The sequence below is a fragment of the Oryx dammah genome, unplaced genomic scaffold (assembly GCF_014754425.2).
Source record: "Oryx dammah isolate SB20612 unplaced genomic scaffold, SCBI_Odam_1.1 HiC_scaffold_23, whole genome shotgun sequence".
NCBI classification, from domain to species: Eukaryota; Metazoa; Chordata; class Mammalia; order Artiodactyla; family Bovidae; genus Oryx; species Oryx dammah.
In genome coordinates, this window is record NW_024070207.1 from 39,618,397 (window position 1) to 39,632,009 (window position 13,613).

The following is a 13,613-nucleotide window of genomic DNA, read 5'->3' on the forward strand; positions in this document are numbered from 1 at the left end:
TACCAGGACCTCCTGTCATAAAACAGCTCATGCAAATGGTGACTGTGGTACCTGGCCAGGGTGGGTGGTTTCATTCAGTGTGCTTCCCCTAACAGCATGCAGTTGTTTTGTTTAGCAGACCTTCAACATCAATGCAAGTAAGTCAGGTCCCACAGCAGCATAATGACTTGTAGTCAAATACAGGTGTGACAAAGAGAAGTTTTAACACATCAAAGCAGATTCTTGCTTTTGTCCATAAAAAGGGAAACTTTTACAAGCAAATATCTAACTGTTGGTCACAGCAGAAAGACAGACTTTTTAATTTTTTTGGTAGCTAAATTAGTCCCTGACAATAACTCTCTATAGAAAATAGTATTTTATATATTACTTTGGTAAATCTAAGTCCCATAAGTCATAGGGTAAAATTGAGGACCTTAAGACAAAGTTATATACTCAATAATGTAACTGTGTCACATTCCTCAATAGCCAGTGCCTACAAAATATTAATAAAATTACTCTTCTTTGCACACCTATATCACCAAGGCATAATTACTTACCCACCCTTATTTGCTGGAGTTCAGCCCACTCAGTTATCACTGGAACTTCCAAAGTGGTTTAGTGGTTAAGAATCTGCCTGCCAATTCAGGGGACATGGGTTCAATCCCTGGTCTGGGAACATCCCACATGCTACAGATCCTAACTACTGAGTGAGCCCACACTGTAGAGCCTGTGGGCCTCAACAAGAGAAGCCTGTTTGCAGGCAGCTAGGGAAGCCAGAGCATGGCAAGGAAGACCCAGCACAGCCAAAATAAAAAATAAATACAGAAGTATATATTTTTAAGAGTGTTTCCCTTAAGTATTTCTGAGCATTGAGAGTGGGACCTGCTCACCTGTGCTCTGGAACATGCTGCTTCGTGGCTTGCCTGGACTTCTATTGTCCCCAGGCCTCTGGTGCTGTTGATAAGGCAGAGAGGTGCCTGATCTTCTGAGAACAGCTGTCGTTCCTCCACTGTGGATGGTCACTCATCCTCCTATTCCAAGCTGTGGGACAAGTTGCTGCTCTGTTGAGTTTCTCACAACACACATTTCAGGGAACTGAGTGTTATAAAGACCTTGATAGTGGCTTAGGGAAGACCCCGATGAAGAAAACAGCTTATATTCACTCCCAGACATGGCTGCTCACTGGTCACCACCAGCCCAGTTCAAGCAGCCCAGTTCAGCCTTGAGGTGGGGAGCACTGGCACGCCACATCACCACACCCAGAACCCAGAACATTTCGCCACAGAAAAAGAAGGAATTCTTTCCCCCTGAAAACAACTCCTTTTCTGCCTCTGGATGATGGAGCTAATACATTCATTTTCCTTAGAGGGAACCCCATGCCCATCTCCATAGAAAGGACTCTGGATGCTATGACCTAAACAAGACCATTCACAATACACAGCATTTGGCCAATGTTTGGCCCATTCTCAATTTAAATTATACCACAAAGGGCTCCTATAGTCCAATTCTATAGTCCAGTGCTGTCTATTGTGATGGTCTTGTTCAGGCCAGGTTACCTGGGATCAATGCAGTCTAATTTCTAGCCACAGGTTTTCCTTTAGTGACAAGTCAAGGTAAGATCAGACCTCTTATGCTCCCCAATTTGCTGAAAACTGTTCAGAATATTTATGGACATCTTTCAAACTCAACAATGATCTCAGGCATAGGACGCATTTTGTCTATGTGTGACTCTGCCGAGGTATAATCTATTTTTAAATACACCAATTTATATTACTAAACAACACAAAATCTTGTCTGCAGTACGTTCTGGATTCATACTTGCCTACTGTCTGAATGACTGATAAGACTCACCAAATTGATCCCACCCTAAAAAAAAAAAGAAGGCTGGAAGGCTTCTGTAAAATCAAATTCCATTTGTCAATGTAAAATGCTGGAACTGTTATCTTTATAAATGTGGCATTCCAGCTTAAAAAAATTCCAAGATACCGGCCCTAACAGGCCCCTCATTCATGACAGAACCATAAAGTTATAATTATTTCAGAATATAAGCCAGTCATACCAGAAGACTGACTGTATGCTCCAAAGGGAACTTTAACAAGAGTGAGCAACCTAAAAACGTGTCTATAAACTTACTTTTGTTGCAGTAGTTGATTTTTGGATATCTAAGTCAATTTTTATATGTATAAGTTTATACTATCAGATCAAATATTTGATCCAGTTTTATGGAAAAATGGCCTTTTAAAGTTTTGTCATATATTTCTTAAGTACTGTAAATTAAATATTTTCTATTTTATTTGTTTCAAAAAAGCAACCAAATGGAAATTTCTATTTATAATAAGGAAACTAGCTTTACTTTCTTTCAGGTCATTCGTTTCATTTAATGCAATTTTAATCAAGGTTCTTTTTTTACTCACATCTATTTTGCATATAAATCTCTTTTTTTGCATAAGAATCTTTAAAAAATCTTTTTACTAATCTCTGAGACAGTGAACTGAAAGTTCCTTAGTACTTACTCATTGGTATGCTGGTAAATAGTTGCCAACTGGCTCTCAATATATATATATGAAGGCCCTGATTTGTAATGTTTGCCAATTTTCATTGTATAAATACTTTCACTTTGGTCAATTTCAACCCACCAACATCATGTCACTAAATATACAATCAGTTCCTGGCCATTGTGAAGTGGTATACTCTCAAAAACTACTGTCAGCTAGTTCCAGCACATTGCAAGATCCACTCTCTCACTTCCCAGAGTCAAACTGAAAACACTCACAAATATATCAATTTCTGCAAGTAGAGGGTACAGGGTGTGTATATTGTTATTGTAAGAGAGAAACTGGTTTTTTTATGACAGCAATCCTGATCTATTGCTGATTTATGGGACAAGAAACACAGTTTTCTTCCTTTGTTCTCTTAAGATTGTTCAGTCTGCACAGAAGAATGTCTGCAGACGAGATGGGAAAAAGTATTTTTTCAAAATACTAGTCATTTTTAAGTACACTCTTTCCTTTAAATTGAGGCTATGTGCAATAGACATGAGTTTGAGTAGGCTCCAGGAGTTGGTGATGGACAGGGAAGCCTGACATGCGTAGTCCATGGGGTCGCAAGGAGCTGGACATGACTGAGCGATTGAACTGAACTGATTTTTCTCTTGTAATAGTGGAGTCAAAAGCAAAACTAAATGGTTTTTAAGTTATTGAAAAGCATCATCTTTCTTTCTAAAAACATGATTGAATCTTCAAAAAATGAAAATCAGAGCTACCAAATGATTCAGCAATCCCACTTCTGGGTATAATCCAAACAACTGAAAACAGGGTCTCAACAAGATATTTGCACACCCATGTTCACAGCAGCATTATTCACAATAGCCAAGGAGAGGAAGCCACCCAAATGTCCATCAGTGGATGAATGGATAAAACAAAATGTCATATATCACACAGTGGAATATTACTCAGCCTTTAAAAACGAAGGAAATCCAGTCGCATGCTGCAACATGGATAAAACTTGAGGACAATATGCTAAATGAAATAAACCAGTCGAAAAAAAGAAAATACTGTATGATGATTCCACTTATATGGAGTATTTAAAGTAGTCATATTCATAGCAACAGAAAGTAGAATGGTGGTTACCGTGGGCTGGGGGAAGGGACAAATGGAGCATTGTTCAATGAATATAGAGTTTCAATTTTACAAGGTAAAAATTCTGGAGATATATGGCACAGCAGTGTGAATATACTTAATACTGGTGAATTGTACATTTAAAAATGGTTAAGAGGACAGAATTTATCTTATGAGTTTTTTTACCACAGTTTTTAAAAAGGTGATTGAAATATTAGGATTTGTAGTGCTCTAGTTCTTTTTCTAATCCATCAGTCTTCAGGAAGACAAGGTACCAAGTTCATGGAGAGAGTTTGGTCTCTGGAAATTTGGGTTGGACACAATTTGGTTGTCATTATGGCTGCACTGTGTGGAGGCAAGGGGATATATCTAAAGAAAAAAAACAAGTCAAAGTGTCAAGTGGGCCATCACTCGAGCTATGGATTTGGGGGCTTATACAGAGAGGAAGAAACTGCCAGAAATGGAACAGGACTGAAATAGGAGGGGTCAGAAGACAGCGAATGCTGAAAGTCAAGAGATTAACAGAACTTGAAATAATTCTCTTGTAGGCAGTAGGACATTTTACATGATTCCTACCACTGTAATAGGAATATGTGAATTATCCCACACAAAATGAGTGCACTTTTATCCCACACACTTAATTCAAGCTCATTTGAACTCTGGTCTTTATTTTTTTGACCCAATAAATTTACTTAGATTATAAATGGGTCAATGCTAACTAACTACTTTTGGGTTTCATTTTGCATGATTTTGAAAAATGTATTTTCTGTCACATATTCTACAGTGCATTTCAAACTCCCATTATTCATAATTTAAACACTAGAATACATTCATACATTTATTCATTCATCTTTTGACCCATCAGCCTGTGTTAAGCCTTATGATTGATAAAGGTAAGTAAAGTCTTCAATTAACTTAATCTATTAGAAGAGACAGACATATACACAAATAACTATTAAACATAGACAAATAGGTGTTTTAAGCTAGTTTTAAAGGATATCACAGAAACCTGCATATTTGAGTGTAAATTATTCTCAGGGACTGAATTATCTCTGCCAATAATTTATTTAACACAGGTTCACTGTGGGGATTATAATAATTTCACAAGCCAATAGGATATAGACCAAAAAAAGTCTCTTAATAAGCCAGTGAAGAGATTATATACTCCAAACTAATATTAGATTAATCACACTATGGTTCCAGGCAACAGGGAGATGAAAGGAATAAAGTTCAAATTTAGTTGAGTTGCACCCTTCTTCTACAAGCTGGATTTTCTACAAGTAGACTAAGGCAACCAAAGACTGACATTCAGCTGCCCCTGCCCCCTGCAAGTGGGAGGGAAGTTGCCATGGTAGCTGGCAAGATGATCTCTTTCTAGGGGGTCGCTGCAAGGTTTTCACCATTCCAAGCAAAGAGTCCTTCCCTTCCCCCATCTCCTCAAGGTTTCCAGAGAACTATTTAGATCAGCAAAGAGTCGCCTTGCCCAGACTGAACACCCTCAAGTTAACTGTTCACACCTCTTGGTGAAAATAAAATGACTTCTGAGGCCCCATGGACTATAGAGTCCATGGAATTCTCCAGGCCAGAATACTGGAGTGGGTAGTTTTTCCCTTCTCCAGGGGATTTTCCCAACCCAGGGATCAAACCCCGGTCTCCTGCATTGCAGGCGGATTCTTTACCAGCTGAGCTATCAGGGAAGGCCTTGGTATTTAAAGCTTAAATGTCCCCAGCCATAGTCCCTCCTCCACGTGTTCTTATTGATAAACTCCCAGCAGTGCTAAAGCTGAACTATTCAGTGCTTATAGTCAACCACAGGTATCAGTGATGACACACTTCCTTAATGTAAACAGCTTCTCTCTTAGATCAAAACAAGTGGGTTGGAAACCATATTAACAAACACACAGCACTGGAGAGGGAGCTCTTAATTCAAAAGAGGTTTATTAAGAAAACCAGGAAAGTGAAGAAGGTTGAAGAATTGGTACAAAATTCAGAAATCAAAACAGAAGAATATGAACTAAAGAATATGATGACTAGACCACTGGAACTGTGAGAAAATGTGCCAGGTACAGGGAATCAGTCGTGGGTTGAGTCAAAATCTGAGTGTTTAGAAACCTGCACTTGATTCTTTAGGCAGGAAGGAACCACTGAAAGTTTCTGAGTCATTTAAAACTGTTCATATTAAGTAGGAACATTATTGACAACAATCTGATGAATGTGTTAGAGGTAAAGGGAAACTATTATGGGCTAGCAAGCTACAAGGCAATCCAAATACAATATTCCAGTTAGAGGCCTATCAGTGTGGTCCAGGTGAAGAATGATGAGAACCCCAACTAGGCTGATGTGAAAAGAAGCAGGACACAGTTCAGTTTTAAGATTTAATGAAAACAATTTTTTGGACAAAGGTTAGCAATTCATTAGATTCGAGGATTTAGAAGTGGAAAATGACTCAGAAATCAATTACTAGCCTCAGTGGCTGACATGGTGGGTATTTATTTAGCTGAAGTAGGGCACAGAGAGATGGAGAAGGCAATAGCACCCCACTCCAGTACTCTTGCCTGGAAAATCCCATGGACAGAGGAGCCTGGTGGGCTGCAGTCCATGGGGTCGCTAAGAGTCAGACACAACTGATCGACTTCACTTTGACTTTTCACTTTCATGCATTGGAGAAGGAAATAGCAACCCACTGCAGTGTTCTTGCCTGGAGAATCCCAGGGACGGGGGAGCCTGGTGGGCTGCCGTCTATGGGGTCACACAGAGTCGGACACAACTGAAGCGACTTAGCAGCAGCAGCAGCAGCAGGGCACAGAGAAAGAGAAACAGTTTTTGAGTTTAAAGTAATAGAGTAAGCTTTGGACAGATTTAAGGTGTTTGGGAGACATCAGTGAGGCAATACCTACCAAGCAGTTAAACAAAGGTATTATTCATAGAGGGCTTACTGTGTGTTGGGCACTTTGCTAAGCCCTTGACATACATTATATTGCTTAAAACTTACAGTAGCTTTACAAGGCTTCTTTTGTCACCATCTTCCCTGGTAGTTCAGCGGGTCAAGAAACCGCCTGCAATTCAGGAAACCCTGGTTCGATTCCGAGGTTGGGAAGATCCCTCGGAGAAGGGATAGGCTACCCACTCCAGTATTCTTTGGCTTCCCTGGTGGCTCAGACGGTAAAGAATCTGCCTGCAATGCAGGAGACCGGGGTTTGATCCCTGGGTTGGGAAGATCCCCTGGAGGAGGGCATGGCAACCTATTCCAGTATTCTTGCCTAGAGAATCTCCACGAACAGAGGAGCCTGGTGGGCTACGGTCCATGGGGTCACAAGGAGTCGGACACGACTGAGTGACTAAACACAGCGCTCTATTATAGATTTTTTTTTTAAAAAAGAGCCTTAGAAAAGTTAAGTAACTTCCTCTGAGCCACACAACTTGCTAGTACTGAGTCAGTTTATATATACCTAAGCAATCTTAAGAACCTAGCTGTGAATGCAGGAGATGTAAGAGATGCGGGTTTGATCCCTGGGTTGGGAAGATCCCCTGGAAGAGGGCATGGCAACCCACTCCAGTATTCTTGCTGGGACAATCCCATGGACAAAGGAGCCTGGTGGGCTACTGTCTATAGGGTTGCAAAGAGTTGGACACAACTGAAGCGACTTAGCACACACAGCACAGTCTTATTTTATAGCTCACCGCATTGGCCACTGCCCTGTATCAGCTCCCTAAAATGTAGATTTGGAGCTTGGGAGAGAATCAGGGCTAACAAAGTAGATTTGGAAGTTTATTCCACAAGCCTATATTGAACTCTTGCCAAGATCCAAGCACAGTGCTCTGAGTTGTAAGCACATGAATACCATCAGTATGACCCTAGAAAATTAAAACAGTGGACTGAATCAATGCATGTGAGCAATAGGAAGAGAAGAGGCTAAAAGTTGGGCACATGAATAGGTAACACTCAAGAAGAGGGACAATAAGCAAAACAGCCCCTCTGTATCCCTCTGTATCTGTAGGTTCTGCATTCACAATTACAGACCATTTTATATAAAGGTGGATTTTGGTCTCCACAGGGCTCCTGGAATCAATCTTCCTCAGATAGAGGGTTGACTGTATAGTTACTAAGGTTTTGATAAGTTTACAAACTTACGATAATTACACAGACTATTCATTTTTCCTACAAGCATTATATGTGAACTAAGAATTGACTTCACCCTCCTAAATTGTGTGCTGGGCCTTCAGCCTTTTGAGTAGCTTTGTTATTTGTTAGTTGGTTTTTTTATGATCAATATTGGGGGACCAGACAATCACAAAATTCTCTAGAAGTTGAAATTGTTTGTGCCAATGAATAGGAAGGGATATTCTTATTCCGTCCCAAATACAGAATGTGCTGTGCTGTGCTCAGTCCCTTCAGTCATAGCCCAACTCTTTTGTGACCCTACAGACTGTAACCCACCAGGATCCTCTGTCCATGGGATTTCTCCAGGCAAGAATACTTGAGCATCAATTCTTTGGCGCTCAGTTTTCTTTATGGTCCAACTGTCACATTCATATATGACTACTGGAAAAACCACAGCTTTGACTAGATGGACCTTTGTCAGCAAAGTAATGTCTCTGCTTTTAATATGCTGTCTAGGTTGGTCATAGCTTTTTTTCTTTTTGGATAAGAAAATATGTTTCTTACTCCCAATGAGGTGACAAAATTCTCAGACTCTTGCTCCTCTTTTATGTTTTGCACTATTTTACATATATATTATCTCTAATTCCCAGCTTTTATGATAATATGGAATAGAGGAACAAATAACATGATGGCATAAAGAAATAACTGGTCAAACTCAGAATGTGGGAGATTCTTTAAGAATAAAAATCTCATTCCTTTTTTAAAATTTTTATTCATTTTTAATTGGAAGGGAAAAAAACTCATTCTAAAACCAAATCAATAAAAAGGGGTGTCAGGAGCAAATGACTGAATGAATGAAAGAGAGGCAAAAAGCAAAGTAACTATGTGGGTGTTGTTTGGATCTCCATTTGAACAAAACAAGAGAAATTTGAATATAAACTTGGGACTTAAATGATATTAGGTGATTTCTATTAATTGGCCAGGGAATCACTATTAATTGGGATATGGCATATCCTTATGATTAAGTGATGCATAATGCAGTGGTCATGAGTAAAATAACATAATGTCCTGGATTTGTTGTGAAATACTTTGTCAAAAGAAGCCAAATGTTCATCAGCAGATGAATAGATAAAAAATATGTGGTATGTATATACCATGGAATATTATTCAACCATGGTAGAGGAAGTTATCTTTCCATTTGTGACAGCATGGATGGCTTTGAGCACATTATGCTAAGTGAGATTAAGCCAGAGAGAGAAAGACAGCTATGGTATGGTATCGCTTATATATAGAATCTAAAAGAGTGAAACTTGTGGAAAACAGTAAAACTGTGGATATGACGGAATGGAAGGGGGTTAAGAGTGATAGTGTTTAAAGGTACAAACTTATAACAGGTAGTAAATAAGCCATATAGATTTAATGCACAGTATAATGAATACAGACAATATTGTACTATAGTTCTATAATGTGATAAAATATAGTCACATACATTAAAAGTTCTAAATGTATATAATCTTAAACTTGAATGATGATACATGTCAAATTTATTCAATTAAAAATTTTTAATTGATTTTCAAAAAAGAAAGAAAAAAAATCAAGGGAGGGATAAATGAAACAAGGTGGTCAAATGTAGACAATTATTGAATCTGGGGAACAGATCCAGAAGCTCGTTAAACTTAACTTTTAAAAAGTATGAATGTTTGAATTTTTATAGTAAAAAATTTAAAATTAATTGAAAGCAAGTTAATGAATTAAACAGTAATCATGCAATCACCCAGGCTCTCATTTTCTTTTTGGCTGCCTCTAAGCCCATAGGACACTGGAGCATTAACTAGACAAAGACAGGGAAAACTGATTCTCATTTTCTGAGAATCATTTTGAGACTCATAAGGTGTCCATAGACATGTTTCAGGAGAGTCTGAACTCTATGTAATTATACACTAAATTTTATTTGAAATTGTTTCTAGGGAGGTGGTTTATAGGTTTCCCTGCATTCTCAAAGTCATTAATGATTCACAAAAGTTTAAGATATACTACATTAGAGTTTACAAAGCTTCTTCCAGGTTTAAAATTCTACAAACCTGAAGGGGATGAGAACATGCCACTCCAAATATGCCACTTTGGCATATGAATTATTTTGTGTGTGTGTGTGCGCTCAGGTGTGCCAGATTCTTTGCAACTCCATGAATTGTGGCCCTCCAGGCTCCTCTGTCCATGGGATTTCCCAGGCAAGAATACTGAAGTGGGTTGCCATTTCCTCCTCCAGGGGATCTTCCCAAAACCTGCATCTCCTGCATTGACAGGTGGATTCTTTACCGCTGAGCCACTTGGGAACCCCAAGAATTATTTTGAGTTTCAGGCAATTGAGAAAAAGCAAATACAGGAAGAGCTCTTTGCCTTTCTCCTATGTGCCTAAAGCAGGACATAATTTTTCCTTTCGAAGGTGTCCCTTCTCTAGTACTAGGAGGAGGAAAACAACCCTTATCACTGGACATGAAACATGGCATTGAGATGAGTCTGCACACACAGAAAAGAACTCCTTACTGAAATACCCTTGTCTTTATAATTTCCAATATATTTACCTTCCTCCAGTTTACTGCCCCTAGAAGCCCAACACCCCTCCCCAACTTTCTTTTGTCCAGTCACTTCTTCATAAGTTATCTCCTTTTGTTTCCACGGTATATAAGCTGTCAAGTCTAACAGCTTCCTGGATTTTTCACTTCCTTTCTGTCAAACCTTTGTGCACATATAATTAAAATAAGTTTGCATGCATTTTCTCCTGTTAATCTTGCTTTTATCAGTTTAATTTCTACGTCCCAGTTACAGAACATAAGAGAGCAGAGGAAAGTTTTTTTCCTCTACCAACCCATATAAGAACAAGAAATGTAATTGTCCTATAAGAAAGACTCCCTGAACAGTGGAAAGGACTCTAGATTTCATGAACAACTCATTTACAATGCATTTATGTTCTTATCTTACAATAATGCTTAAGTGCCATCAGATATATTTTAATGAAATCACAGATACTAGACCAGTTCAATCACTAACAAATGGCAGTATATCAATGTAATTTTCTCTTTTGTAGATGCTTATCAATGTCACCCAAAAGTCTGTATAGTAAAATCTCACCTTTAAAAGTTTTGTTTCCCAAAAGCTCTTAAGAAGTGGGAAGCATTACAGCAATAAAAATCCCCTGGCTGAATAGGAGAGGGAACTATAATATGTTTAAGTGCCATTATCTTATTGACTGTGAAGAAAAAACATATTCTAGATAAGACCTGAGGTTTCTCTAAGCCAGAAATTGAGATCATCAAGGTGGTATCTTGTCAATGCAGTTCTATTTGCTATTGTATTGTGCTATTATCCTACCTTTTTAAAAAAGTAAAATAACTTTGCAGGAAAACTGAAATATGTTGTATAATGGCTTTATTAAAAAGCCTGGAGCAGTGCAGCCAATAGTAGCAGCCTGGTTTAAATTCAAAGACAAAATTACTATCCAACTGCCCATCATCTAGTGTTATAGTTAATAATCATGCTTTATACCCTGCATAGACTCCTAGTCATAATTTTCCTGTTCTTGTTTTAGTCAAGCCTGATGATGAACCAGTGCAGAGCAGATAGTGTGTGCATGTGTCTGGGTGTGTTAGTGAGGGTCATTTATTTGTTAAAAGTCTGTATTAGCTATTGCAACAATAATGTCCCAAACTCAGTGGTCTATGATAACAAGCATTTATTTGTACATTTACAATTCTGCACATTGCTCATGAGCTAGGGTTTGTCAGTTCTTGCCTAGGGAGCCATGTTGCAGATATGAGTTGTCTGGGTTTGGCTCCAGCTGCAGGCTGGATTCAGATCAGCTGTGTGCTGTCATTCTGGGCCTAGGATGAACTGGGCATGCGTTTTGCATGGTGGATCACCAGAACATCAGAGGCACTTACTCACATCCCATACTCTCACATCCCATTGACTGTATCAAGTCATTTGGCCAATCCCAAGGCTTTTCAACTCTTTAAAATGCACCAAAGGACTTCCCTGGTGGTCCAGTGGCTAAAACTCTGCGCTTCTGATGCAGGGGGCCCATGTTCGATCCCTGGTCAGGGAACTAGATCCCACGTGCCACAGCTAAGACATGGTGTAGCCAAATATTTTTTTTAATGCACCAAGCTTTTTTCTGCTTCAAAATCTTTGCATATATCATCCCCTCTACTCAATATGGTCTTCCCTGACACCTAACCTAACATGGTCCCCATCACCACTATTATATCACTTTCAGAGCAGCCTATTTCTTCCTTCCCAGTCCATCATAATTTTTACTTTCATGGTTACTTAAGTGATCATATTTACCTTTCACATTATATCAACAGTGTCATTGACCAAAAAAAGGCTAACCCACAACCTCTTTTTTTTCACAGCTTTACATTGGATGTATTGTATCCAGCCTGTTATTTTTAAAAGGCTGGTTGAATGAATTAAGTGAAAACCATTAGACCCCTGCAGGGAGAATTTCCACTTTTTCAAATGTACTGAGTTTGCAAGGTTGGAGACAAACAAGCATGATTGAGTCCCAGTTCTATATATTTGTTAAAAGGCCTCTGTCCTTTACAAAAGCACTTGACTTTTCTGTGCCTGTGTTTACTAACCCTGAACTCCCTATCTCTGACTGTGCTTTTGAGGATTAAATGAGATTGTGGATTTAAGCTCCTAGCCTGATGCTGTGAGGATGTTGTCTGTCAAAATTCATGACCATTTTGCTCTCTTCACCCTACTCCCTGACAGCAGAGCCCCAGTCCCATTCTCATACCAAATGGCCAGCATTTTAGAGCATTTGTCATACATTCTGGTTAATGTAGTAGAAATAGTGCTCTTAGATACTATAAGAAAGTAATATGATGTGTGGAACTTGAAACTAATGAATAGTGTCCTAACTGATACTGTCTACATGTCTATTTCACATATGTTTCCCTTGAGCCTGAAATAGATGTAATTTTTACAGGCAAAAAAAGGAATTGTAAAGATTATAGAGATTAAATTCTAAGGGTGAATAGCATCAGCAAGAATAATGCAAAAGGAAACCATGAAGCATGTTTTAAGAGTAGTGCATGTCACCTGTGAATGAAGAAATTTCTGGGCCTAGTCACTAGGCATAGAATATAGTGAGTCCAAGGTGTTGCTCCAAAGATGGCAGGTGAAAAGTTGTTTATGACAGTTGAGTTTGAGCTCCAGATAGACTGCAGCAGGTGATTGGTTACACATTTAAGGAATGTAAGCAGCACACCTGGGTGGGAGTGGATATTTGAAATTCAGATTTTAAGTGGCATCTGATACTATCTGTAAGTGTGACCACTTGAACATTTGCACTTGGGTCTCAATGCTTATAGGGCTTAAGAACCACTTGAAGAGCTAAATTTATTTTTTAATACTTATTAATTTACTTATTTTTGGCTGTGCTGGGTTCACTGTTTTTATTGCTGCATGCAGGCTGTCTCTGGTTGTGCCAAGTGAGGGCTACCCTGTAGTTGTGGCACATGGGCTTCTCATTGCAATGGTTTCTCTTGTTGTGGAGCACAGGCTCAAGGGCATGCAGGCCTCAGCAGTTGTGGCACATGGGGTCTAGAGCACAGGCTCGATAGTTGGGGTGCATGGGCTTAGTTGTCTCGTGGCACATGGGATATTTCTGGACCAAGGATCAAACCTATGTCCCCTGTATTGGCAGGTGAATTCTTAACCACTGGACTATCAGGGAAGTCCAGAGCTAACTTTAAGATGTAGTGAATGGAGTGAATGTGTCTAAAAAAGGTGAAATATACAATCTGATTTTTATTTCTGATATGGACTGTTTTTAAGTGGGAGTGAAAATGTCCTAAAATTAAGATTGTGGCAATGGTCGAATACCACTTCACATATAGTACAAACCA